Raw genomic sequence first — 9361 nt, 5'->3', positions numbered from 1 at the left:
TAGAATCTAACTCTAACCTTTAACTGAGTTAGAGTATCCAAACAGGGCCTTTGAGAGAGGCAAGGAGGGAGAAGTGATACGGGCTGCTGGATTACTAGAGATAGGTGTCGCACGGAAGCCAAGAAATATGGTGATAGCGTGGGTTAGCCATGTACTAGTATGATGTAACTACACTGGGCTGCCGTGTTTCGTACTCTTCCAGTCCACTGTGGAGATGATTGGTTGATTTTATATCGTTGAATAATATAAAATATTATGAGTGCAGACACTCCACCCCGAGGTTCCTTGCTCCTTCTCGGTCGTCGGGAATCTATGTTCTTCCACTCTATTTTTTTACGTGAGCTTTGTTCATCCTTTTGCCAACACGCGACACATCTAGCATCAAGGTGCACGTGTCATGCAAGGATCGTTCCATCTATATGAAGAACACGTGGGACTGGAACTACGAGATGGACATGTACCTAGGAGTGGACGTGCGAACCTGTGTAACGTAGCGCAGTAAGTGAAGTAGAAAGGCACAAATAGTATGAACATGCGTGGCATATAGGCATTTGTCTCTTACTACCACTAAATGTTGTACGTGCAATGCCCGGTGATGTTATGGAGTACGTGACTAAGTACTCTACTACTACTATATTAATTGGAGGCACATATTAGGTTTTATATTTGTTTACGTGTATGCCCCGAGACCTTCCAACTAGACGTGTCTTTCTCTCCGGGTCACACTTTGTATCGTCATACCACTAGTACAGCAGTACTACTACGTGTGGTCTCCGACCCAGAAGTGGAGACACCCTACCACGCTGTTCATGTCCCACTCCTTTCGCTGACGTGTGCGACATCCAGCACGTGCCGTGTGTTTGGCACTCCTTCGTCGTAAGAGTTGAAACGCTAGCATTCATTAGAAATAAAAAATAAATATAAATCACCAGTGATACTATACCACGCGGTTTCCTTGCTCCTCGATATCGGAAAGAATACTTCCGCTCGCCGACATGTGGGACGTCGACCATCCTGGTCCACTTGCCATGCCCGCAGAACTCCAAGGGAGATTCACCCCGGTCGTCGCGCCGCAGTAATTACTAATGAGCCGTCAAATCACAGGCCCAACCTTACCCACTGTGAAGTTGCTCGGATGAAGGAACCATCATGACTTTGAATTCCGCTTCTTGAAGAAAACTATTGTACCAGCAGTACTGCTAGCTACAGTAGTTACTCCAGCAGAGGCCTCCTTTGGTTCATAGGATAGGAATTTTATAGGAATATGAAAATCATAGGAAGTGAGATGACATGCATCTCAATTCCTATAGAGAAAGATGCCATTTGATGCATAGGATAGGAATTTTTCCATTGAGTCTAGGCTAATGTACTGGTAATTTGCTCTAAAAACTACAGTAGTAACTAGTAGTACTGTTACATGCTCGTAATTAATTAAACAAACATACGGGCGACACACACACACACACACTAACTACTAGTACTACTACTTCTCACATGCTGGCCAGACGCCGTCGTTCTCCTTCCCGGCTTTGTCGGCGACACCCCACCGTGCTTGTCTCTCCGCCGACCTCTCCGCAGCAACGCGTGCGTCCTCTTCTTTCTTGCGGCAGCGGGCCTCTTTTTTCTTGAGTGCTTTCTGACTTTTCCGCTCCCTCTGTGTGGCTTTGGCTGCCTCTTGCTCTACCGCCCATTCGGCCTTAGCAGCTTCAAATTCTGCCCACATAGGTGTGAGGTCGCGAGCGGTGATGAACTCGGCACGGCGGGATGCCACCACTTGCCTACCATTCTGTGTGCGGTCGTGGGCGGCGAGGAACTCGGCGCGACGGGATGCCATCGCTTCCTTACCGGTTAGTGTGCGGCGCGGTGGCATGAACGACGCTTGGTGACAGCTCTGGGGTGGAGTGGCCGCACAACCGTAAAGTGCATTGGTTTGTGAAGAGCTCAAGGACAGAAGACGAAGGAAATTTGGATTCCCCTTCAATCCTGGTCATTTATTACCGAGTAAAATGCATTGGCGGTCATTGAACTTGTCTTGATAGCTCACTTTGATCATTGTACACGAGATATGGTGATTATACGGTCACTGACTCAGCGTATAGCTCCGTATTTATCTGGTTGACCAGTCAAACAGTCCGCATGCGCCTCATCAGCTCGTGTTCTTTATCTATCTATCTATGCGGGCCTACCTATCAGTGGAGAAAGAAATAAAAACCAAAATTATGCGTATGTGACATTACTGTTTAGACGTTTGCTGGAGGCCTCCGCGAACACCGAGCATGTATTCACCTGGACCAACACCAACGGTCATACTCGTGACTCGGCGCCTTGCTCATGTATATCGTCCATCACAACGACAATATATAAAACAGCCTAGCTAGAGAGGGTACTATGGTGCGGAGTATGTACTATCATGAGCAACCGATCATAGTGCCACTGCACACGAGTGTGTGTCTGATCGATTCGTCCATTATTCATAAGTTATGTATGGTTGTGTGGTGTCTAATGGTGGTCGCCGAATGCTAGCTGGCGACAAGAGCGGTTGCATGGACGCCTGGTTGTCAATACGTGCCGCATACGCTTCAAAGGCTCGTCATCCATGAGTTCACATTTTACCACCACGCCAGCGTCTGACCGCCCTGGCCTACCGAAACCCATTCCATCGCCAGCTCGCGCTTCCCGCCTAAAACGATCACCGTCTCTCCAGAATGCCAATGCCGCATTCACTGGCCTTAATTGTAGGTGCAGTTGGTGTGTCACTGACATGCGGGCCTGATGCCCGCTGGGCCCACGTGTCAGTGAGACAAAGCACCTGCGGTTAAGTCACTGAAGCAGCATCCGCATTCGTGCCCTACGCGACCTCTCACTGGCGCCGACATTGCAGCAGCGCGACGGCCGAGAGAGCGCCACCCGTGCGGCATCCCGGTGCAAGCGATTGCTCCACATTACACCACGGCTACCAACGAACCTACACCGGTGCTAGCCGTCCATCCGTCTGCCGCGGCTCATTGCCATTCGCCCGCTATATTAACTTGAGCCCCAGCTCCCAGCCATAGCCAAAGACCCACACTCATTCTCCTCCAGACCCTTCCTTCTATTGGCACCACTCCAACCATGGCCTCCGGGCACTCCAAAGCTCTCTTGGACGTACTGTCGCAGGAGCAGACGAAGGACATCGGTGGCTCCGCTCCGGGCGCACTCCAAAGCTCTCTTGGACGTACTCTCGCAGGAGCAGACGAAGGAGATCGCCGGCTCCCCCCGGCCGCCCTCCGCCGCCACGACCACGAAGCCGGCGCGCGTGCGCGGGCGCAGCCGGCAGCGAGGAAGAGTAGTACATGGTAGGTCACCACCACTCTGGTCCCAGGAAGGCCACCGCTCCTCCACTCAGTCGACGCCAAGCTTGGTGGGATAAAAATCGGCGGCCGATTAGCCGCTTGACGGCGACGTGGAGGCGGAAATCTACATAACCTTGTGCTCCGGAGGAGGAGGTTATCGAGGCGGATTAGGAGGAGGCAAAGGCAATGGCCGGCTTTCTCGGGTTCAGGGCCGGACATGGTGGTCGGAGCTTGGCGATCGTTTAGATTAGGTTTACAGTAGGTTTTAGTACGGTTTGTGCGAAATATGTAATGAATTTCGTCCAGTTTATATGAAAAGTTCTCGAAATGTAATGAATTTCATCCGGTTAATTTGAAATTTGCTTTGTTCGCACGAATTTCGTCCGGTTAGTTCATATAGTTGTCGAAAGGTATGCGAGCAGCATTGGATGGCATCCACCAGTGTGCTCGGACAGATGTCGGTGTAAATTTGAGGGCCAGCGCTGGAGATGCCCTAACTATCATGCTATAATCGCTAACAGTGCTCCATTATTTCGCAGGGAACAGTTATCCCTCAATCAAAATCAGATCCGTCGTGTTTCGCACTCCTCCCATGTAAGAGTGTAGACTCTTTCTTACATAAAAATGGAGCAAGTGGACAACACTGTAGCACGTCATATCACTCAAACTAGCCCGCCTAACGCGCGGGAAAGCACCGCCCTCGTCATTTTGTTCTGGATTTCTATCAATCGATCGCACGAAAATGTTACGCTTTGCAAGTTCAAAAGGAAAAGGCGGCACACTTACAACTCGTACGCGTCGCATTCACGTCGCACCCCTGACAGTCCGCTCGCACGCCGCTCACCAGAGGGGACACGCGTTGTCTTGCATTTTCACTGACATGTGGAACTGCAATTGAATAAACCGTCGATAGCCGAAATCTAATCGCTCGGCGGGCGTCGGCTGAGAGGAGAGAGACGGGGGAGGGAGAAGAGATCGCCCGCCCGCCGTGCACGGACTCCAAGAAATATGTGGTGATAATGTGAGGTGGGCCATGCGGGAGTCCACACCGCTTCCAAGCCTGCTTCTTACCGCCCTGGCCCACCAGAACCCCTCCCCCACCCCACCACCTCCCAGCGCGCACTCCCCCCTTAGAGGCCAGCTGCCCGCATTCATAGCAAGTACTACCAGTAAAATTCTGGGCTATAAAGGGCATGTACAATGGTTGATAAGATAGTCTTATCATAAGTCTTGCATGTAATTTAGAGATGACAAAAGAACATGTGTACAATGGATCATCACTTAGCCTTATCTTCAATAACTAGTTATTCCTAAAAACATGGTGAAACATATTGTGCTAAGAGATCATCTCTTGTCTTCTCGACAAGCCCGCTTATGTGGAGGAGAGAGAGGCATTGACAAAGTCAAGGAGTGGGATCTGCAGGAGCTCGTCTCTACACGTGCTCCTAGGTATAAAAAAACTAATTCTAAAAAAAGAGGCATACAAAACAATTGTGTCTAAAAAAGAAAGGTAAAAAACATTTGAGAGGAAATAGATAGAGAAAAAGTGAGAAAAAGTTGTAACCTTATAGTCAACACTATGGTAGTATTACATGAGGAAGGAGGGAGTGGTGCACATGCCAAGTTCACTGGGCTGCCGTGTTTCACATTCCTCCGTCGTAACAGTGGAGACAATAGGTTTCATCAAAAATAAACAATGAATACTCGTTGCTCGTCCACTATATCGGAAAGAATACTTTCATTCGCCGACATGTGGGACGTCGACCATCCTGGTCCACCTGCCATGCACAAAATTATCCTGGTCCACCCCGGTCGTAGCGCAGGCTCAACCTTTCCCACTGTAAGTTAGTCGAACGAAGGAACCATCATGACTTCGTTGAATTCCGCTTCTTCAAGAAAACTTACTCTACCCACAGTACTGCTACCACACGCGAAGACTGGACGGCACTGTACAACGTCATATCACTAAAACCTACTGGGCCAAACTAGCCCGCCTAGGATCTGTACTCCCTCCATTTCAAAGTAAGTAGTACAATGTTGACTCATCTATTTTGAAACGGAGGAACGTCTCTGTACTGCTATGATTTTGTGTTGTACGTCTCTGTACTTTTGCTACGATTTTCCTAACCTATGAACCAAATGAGGCCTGAATGTATCCATGTCGACTATTGTCTGATCGATCGCTAAGCCTATAATTTTAGGAGCTTGGGCTATTGGCCGATCGACGACGGATCAGTATAAGCGTACCACGAGCTCATCAGCCCCAACATTTCTCTTCGGTGAGTGTTTTGCAAGTACTATAGCTCGCACAGTAGCTAGCCTACTAACACCAAGAATCATCAAATAAGCCCTGCTGATATGATAAACAATTCAAACTTACATCTAAGCATGCCATATATTACATCAAAAGCTGGTGAGGGTACATCAGTTTCCATAACTCGGAGAGGGTTCGCATGATTCACTATCAAACAAAAGTACTAGCAAGTACCGCCCACACAAGACAGTGCACTAGCCCTAAGATGGTTTGATAACACGCATCGTTCTGGTAATTAAACACATGGCAATGCAAACTACCCTGAAGGATTAGCGCGACCAACTATTTCTTGTCATCGATCTCTCGGGCAATGACCACAGCACGGACAGCGGCATGGGAATCGATATCTGGGGTGATGTCCACAGGACTGACCGCGACATCGGAATCAATCTCTGGGGCGATGTCCACAGGATGGACAACGGCATCGGAATCGATCTCCAGGGCGATGCCAACAGGACGGACCGCGACATCAAAAACGATCTCTGGGGCGTTGTCCACAGGATGGGCCGCGACATCGGAATCATCAAGGACGTCCACTGGCACCTGCACAACCCTTACATATTAGCAAGCACATTGCAAATAATCAAAAACCACAACTTTCATTTTTTACCTTGTGCAGCTCACCGGGGGATCCCATCCCTCCGGGGGCCATCTCCTCGTCCTTGATGGGGGCCATCACCTTGCCAGGGGAATACTGCTTCTCAATGGCGACTATCTCCTAATACTCGGCCTTGAGCCGCGCAAAGGTGGCCATCAGAGTTTCTGGGGTAGGCACGATGGGGCCCTTGCTGTTCTTCCAACTTCCTTTGAGGAGTTCATCCGCCAACATCGTCAACTCTTTGGCCAGTGCTTGTTTCTTGGAGTTCTTCGTCTCCATGGGTTGGCCCGCCAACATGGTCAACTCGTTGGTCGGTGTTCGCTTCCTGGAGATCGCTGTCTCTAGTGGGTTGTTCGCTGACAGCTCTTTGCCTAGTGCTCCAGGATCCATCAATGAACTGGCAAACAAAAAGCAATCGAAAGGAAACCACAATCGCAATGAAAACGGGAAAATAATAGGCTGTGAGAATCGGTCGGTGCTTCGCAAAAATAAGATTCTTGGAATGAAAATATAGCAGCATCACTGATTCGCCCACCTTTCCTTCGTCGGTACAGAAGAAAAATGGCAGAAGTGAGTAGCCTGGAGTGAGGTTTTCATCAAGAAAGGGGAGAAAGGGATTCAATGAGCATTCCAGTGAAATGATGGTTGCTTCGTCCAGTCCAACTTCGAGGCCACTTTACCACTGCTGGTAAAGGTGTGGGTTTTGTGATACGACGGGTCATGACGGCCACACCGGGGTGACCGGTGAGTTTCGACTGTAGCACCTCACTGTGATTTGGTGGATGGCACACGGGCCCGGATGCTTTGATGTCCCGCATGTAGATAGAGCGGCTAGTCATATAGGAGTGGTCAACATTGTGCACCGCGACCAAGGCGGAGAGGAAAACGAGAAAACTACGTAATTAATGCATGAGTTTAATTAGGGTAGTTTTGTAAAGTACGAGATACATTCCTCCAATCGCAAAATGCCTTGGTTGCTGAGATTTGAGATTTGAGCCCTATAAACCGGAAGGGAGATTTGAGATTTGAGATTTGAGATACTGCACGCGGTGTAGTCTAGTCACTTGTTGGAATCTCTAGTACACCGCATGATTCTTTGCTTCTTCTTACTACTACGTACTACTTCGCCGACATGTGGGACAGCCAACGGCATCCGGGTCGACGTAATACGTGTCATGCACCAGATTAGAGTGCGGAACGGAAGGGGGGCATCACCCCGGTCGATGGCCAGCCTCAACGCAGAGCAGTCGGTGCACCGGGAAGCGGCGCTCTCTCGGCCGTCGCGCCGCTTCAAAGCCGGCGCCAGTGAGAGGTCGCCTCTGCTCTGGCCGGGCATTAATGCGGCACTAACGCTCCAGGGCGACGCTGACCGTTTCACGCGGGAAGCGCGCGCTGGCAAGGGAGTATAGGTTTTGAACCGTTTCATGTGTAGTACTGGTAGTTTGCAAAACTACTCAATTATTGCACTCAGTTTCCTAAGAAATTGTGGTAAAAAAGTTACTCCATAGCCCGCTTCCCTTCTCCTTCCTCTTCCACCGCTCGCGCACGTCCGCGGGAAGCGACCGGTCAACCCTTATATAGGAGTGCTAGCACAAAAAGATGCATGCATGACCACTAAAATTTCCAGATTAAACAGCCGCTCCGGCGGGAGTATGGCGTATATTGTTACCTTCGGCCGGGCCATGGCTGCCGGGCGACGGCGACCAGAGAAGAGGCGGCGGGAGTGGAATGAATGCAACTACTGTTTGGGTTTGCCGTCTGGCTTAAATAAATGCACAGCATCACGTGTACCCGCGGGTGCACAAATTGTAACATACGTGTCTGCTTAAGTGGGCATCATGTAACTGGTGTGTGTGTGTGTGTGTGTGATTCTGAGAGACAGAGTGCGTGTGTGCGACTCTACTCTTCGGACATGTACTCAACCTTTTGCATCGGGATATAAGTATAATGGTATTTACTTTAGCTAGTGATTTACGTGGCCATGTTAACGTGGTTGTGTAAAAAAATGTCACTTCCTGCTCGTGATTTGCGTTATATAATTACAAGCAAGATGCTCGTGCATTGCACGGAACATCAATATGCATTTTTTTACAAAACACATGTTGTGATTTACCCATGCAGGAGTAATCTCATGTGTAAAAACTAATGATATTTCGAGAATTTTGTCGGAAAACTGGTATCTCGAGTATGTCATCAAAAAAAATGAAAGGTGAGAGATAAGGTGAGGAGGAGTGGAGCGTGGTGGTGACTGGTGGTCGGAATGGGCGGAGGCATGGGGATGGACGGCGCCGGCAGGCGGCAGCGGCCACCATGCTTGATTGTTCCAGAGACTTTCTTTTTTAATTGCTCAGCAATGAGGTGTGGGAGATAAGGATGTGGAGAGAGGTGCGGCTATCTTTTGTAAAATTATCATAGTTTCCTTTCTATCCGTCAGATATAGATCAGACGGTCTATATTACAAGATGGCAGGCACACCATCATCGCCAACTCAGTTTTTTATAAGGGTAGAAATGATAAGTTTGCTAACTACTAAAGTAAAGTGGAATTTGTCCATGTTATACAAGTAAATTAAGGTGATTGTTTATCATACGGGTAAGGGTGGATGAAGGGTGGTAGGAACAAATGCTCCGCCTACAGCATGTGTGTGTGAGATGCAGTCTCAGTGTGTGTGTGGGGGGGAGAGAGATGGAGTCTTAGTGTGTGTGTGTGCGTGTGTGTGACGGAGTCTTACTGTGTGTGTGCGTGTGTGTGTGTGGGTGGGTGGGTGGGTGCGTGCGTGTGTGTGTGTGTTTGTTTGTGTGTGTGTGTGTGTCGCGGGGTCTTCGGTGGTGGATGTAATTTAAGTGTGCATGGCTTCATCATAGAGAGGTGATGTGTATGGCAGAGGCCACCAACGATGGGGTGCGAGAGAGAAAATGCCCGTAGAGAGGGAAGAGAAGGTGTGTGCGCGTGAGAGTAGTCGACATCGAGAGAACGTGTTTGTTCGAGAGACACCAAGGAAGACTACTATATATCGATGGTGCATGTAGGCGGGAATTAAACGAAGGGATGGTCTTATTGGTTTCGGGGATATAGCGGAAGAGTGAGAGGGGGGGGGGGGGTAGCTACAAGGAGATT

Source organism: Aegilops tauschii, chromosome 2 (genome assembly GCF_002575655.3).
Source record: "Aegilops tauschii subsp. strangulata cultivar AL8/78 chromosome 2, Aet v6.0, whole genome shotgun sequence".
NCBI lineage: Eukaryota > Viridiplantae > Streptophyta > Magnoliopsida > Poales > Poaceae > Aegilops > Aegilops tauschii.
The sequence above is the reverse complement of the archived record's forward strand: the minus strand, read 5'-3'. Positions refer to the sequence as shown.